Source organism: Lontra canadensis, unplaced genomic scaffold, assembly GCF_010015895.1.
Source record: "Lontra canadensis isolate GAN:19392208 unplaced genomic scaffold, GSC_riverotter_1.0 scaffold3625, whole genome shotgun sequence".
Taxonomy (NCBI): domain Eukaryota; kingdom Metazoa; phylum Chordata; class Mammalia; order Carnivora; family Mustelidae; genus Lontra; species Lontra canadensis.
The window spans coordinates 1-3379 of NW_022634609.1; the positions used below are offsets into that span (position 1 = coordinate 1).

General features: G+C 66.3%; 2 non-coding genes across 2 annotated transcripts; both read left to right on the plus strand.

The window, feature by feature from the left end:
- Positions 1 to 1482: 1482 nt before the first annotated feature.
- LOC116863839 lies at positions 1483 to 1563 on the plus strand. Its single transcript, XR_004381866.1, has one exon. It is a non-coding gene; the product is annotated as a small nucleolar RNA SNORD115 (small nucleolar RNA).
- Positions 1564 to 3140: 1577 nt separating this feature from the next.
- LOC116863841 lies at positions 3141 to 3221 on the plus strand. Its single transcript, XR_004381867.1, has one exon. It is a non-coding gene; the product is annotated as a small nucleolar RNA SNORD115 (small nucleolar RNA).
- Positions 3222 to 3379: the final 158 nt, after the last annotated feature.

Consider the following 3379-nt stretch of genomic DNA (forward strand, 5'->3'; position numbering starts at 1 on the left):
CGCAACGTCGGCGCACCCGCGGGTGCCCACGGGCTGTTCTGGCCTTGAAGCCGGCCTGCCGACCCAATGCTCTTCCTAGGACAGCTCCCCGGGAGCCATGGCGTAGCCACCCTCGTCTCCTTGTGTCTTGCAGCGGACCTCTCTGGCACGGTTCTCGATGCGTGGACAACCAGGACAGGTGAGCGTACACGTCTGGGCTTGCAGGGAGGCCCCAGATACCTTGGCCGGGCATCGGGAAGCGGGTACCCCAGCAGTGACTCTGCAGCTGGCCCTGGGCTTGCGGTGGGCGTCCCCGTTGTCCAGACGGCGTTGACCTTCCCGGGAGCGTGTGACCTTGAGCCATGCCAGGTGCAGGGAATGCGAACGTGGGGCCGGGTGGCCGGCAAGGCCTGGTAAGCGCGGGGTGGCCGCCATAGGCCCAGGCGCCGCGACGGCCTCCTGACACATGCCGGCGTGTCCCGTGGGCCCGGGAACGTAGTTGACGTCAGACCCCTGGTCTCACAAGCCTCTGTGTCCTTCAGCAACGGGGTGTTGCTCGAGGCGCGGGACTTGGCCGCATTGGGCGGGCTGAAGAGGCCTGAGCTCCTGTCCCCTAGAGCAGACGCCCAAGGCATTTGGGACCCCGGCGGGCTGCTTCCGAAAGCGCAGGAGGATTCCTTGTGCTGGCGGGACAGCAAGGTTCCACTGGGCGTCGGGACGGAATGTGCCAGTTCCACGCCATAGCTCCCATGGGATGGGCGCTTCTCGCCTGAGACTCTCAAGCACTCAGGACCGGGTCCTGACGAAGGGGTGCTGCTCGGGGAGTGTCCGCTCCCTCGCCCAGGCGGCCGCTGGGTGGTGTGCCTTGCTGCAGTGGTGGATAGGGACCTGGCATTCACTGCTCGGCCCTGGGGGATCCCTGGGCCCGAGCAACCTTGGGCTTCCAGTGTAGGGGCTCCGATCCTTGGATCCCGGCTTGGACGAGGTGTGGTTCGGCGTCGACCTGGCCCTATGTCCCGGGGCGCCACTCTCGGCTCGCGTCCCCGGGAGACAGCGGGGACCCGTGGAAACCCTGTGTTCCGTGCCATGTTCAGGGGCCGTTCTGAGGAAGGCTGGGCTCCCACAGGGGCAACGATCTCGCTTGTTTGGGGATGCCCAGGTCAGGGCAGCTGGGCCCCTGGGCCCTGCTCCTTCCTGGCGGACCCTAGCCACGCTTGGGTCAGCCATTGGCTGGGCGCCACCGGCCAGGACCTTGGGAAAGGTCTCCCTCGGCCGCCTGGCCGGCGCCCCAGACCAGGGCGATTTGACAGCTCGTCTCTCTGTGTCTCCTCAGTACCCCATGCACAATCGAGGAGCTCGCCCGCCTCTGCACGGCTTGCTTGGCCCAGCCCTGCCCACAGGTCTAATGTCTCAGCAGCCCGAGGCATGGCGGTGTGCGTCATGCATCCCCGGTAAGCCGGTTCTGGGTGTGACGCGACCGCACGCATCGCCACCAGCTTGCTTGGGTCAATGATGAGAACTCATATGGTCTCGAAGAGCGATGATGACCTAAAAATCATGCTCAATAGGATTACGCTGAGGCCCAATGCAGGCGTCGGTGCCGGGATCCGCATCCCCCCAGACCCTCGGGACCCTGGAGGGGCGCTGCCGTTGCGGCCTGGAGCCGAACGATGTGTCGGGGCTCCCTGTTGCGGCCCTGGCCTGTCCGTGCACGTCAGGGGCCCCCTGGAGGGCTTGAGGCATGCCGCCCGGCCTAGCGACCCAAGCCCCCTCCCAGGACAGCTCCCTGGGCGCCATGGCTTAGGAAAGCTTGTCTCCTTGTGTCTTTCAGCGGGCCTTGGGCGCCAGGTTGTCAGCGCGGCGTTGCCCAAGAGAGGTGCGTGGGAGACTCTGGGCCTGGAGGGAGATGCCAGGTGCCATGGGTGTCGTCCGTGAAGCCCGAATCACGGCAGGGGCTCTGACACCAGCACTGAGCTAGGGGTGGGGGCCCTCGTGGTCCCAACGGCGTTGACTTGCCCACGAACAGCCGCCCTGGGGTCATCCCAGGGGCAGGGAATGCGAACGTTGGGCCGGGTGACTGGCAAGGACTGGAGCCTGGGGGGATGCTGCCGCAGACCCACGTGCCCCTGAGGCCTCCTTGTGCCTCCCGTTGTGTCCTGTGCGCCCGTGAGCGGAGTATACGTGAGACCCTGGGCGTCAGGGGCTTCTGTCCCCCTCAACGTGTGGTTCGTGCTCCAGCCACCCCCAGCGCCTGTTTCGTGGGGTTGGAGAGGGCAGAGCTCGAGACCCAGGCACCAGACTGCCAAAGACTTTGGGAGCCTGCGAGGCTGCTGAAGGACAGCCCTCATGTTTCCTTGGGCTCACGAGTCAGCAAGCTTTGGCTGGCCCTGGGGAAGAATGGGAGAGCTCCAGGTCACATAGGCATTGGGCGAGAGCCTGTCCTTGGACGCCCCCAGTGGAAGCGCCGCCACCGGGGGGAGAGTCACGACCCTGTTGCAGGGCGGGCAGCGGTCTCCTGCCTTGCGCTCGTGGGAGACGGTGACCCGCGACTGCCTCTTCAGCCCTGGCCCATCCGGGCGTGGGGGCCCGCATTGGCTGCGAGTGCCAGCGCCCGGATGCATAGACCACAGCTGGGCCGATCTGGGGGCGGGCGTCCTCCTGGTCATGATCTCTGGGACCGTCACCGTTTGCTTGGGGCCCCGCTGGACATCGCGGGAGCCCTCGAAAACCCTGTGTTCCCGGCCATGTTCTGGGGCCTTCTCAGCAAGGGGAGACTCCCACAGGGGCCCCGCTCTCCATTGTTTCGGTAGGCTCAGGAATGGGCAGCTGCTCCCCTGGGCCCTGCTGCTTGCTTGCGGACCCGAGCCATGGCTGGGTCAGCCACACGCCTGGCCATCTGCGGCCAGGCCTCCGGCTATGAAACATGGTGGCCGCACGGCACTTGCCACAGAGCAGGCCGTCCTGACAGCTGGCCTCTCCCTGTCTCCTCAGAGCCCCATCCCTCAGTGAGGAACTCGCCCTGAACACCATGTCTTGCTTCTCCTAGCCCCGCCCACAGGGCTCAGGTCTCCGGACCCCGGGGCATGGCGCTGTCCCGATCGCACCCTCGGTAAGCAGCTTCTCGGTGGGCAGGGACGTCACGCGGAGCCCCCGGCTAGCTTGGGTCAATGATGAGAACTCATATGGTCTGGAAGAGCGGTGATGACCTAAAAATCATGCTCAATAGGATTACGCTGAGGCCCAGTGCAAGGGACCGTGCGGGGATCAGTTCCGCCAGGCCCTCGGGGCATGGAGGGTGCGCTGCAGCTGGGCGCTCGAGGAGAACGAACTCGCGAGCCCCTCTGCTCTGGCCGCGCAACGTCGGCGCACCCGCGGGTGCCCACGGGCTGTTCTGGCCTTG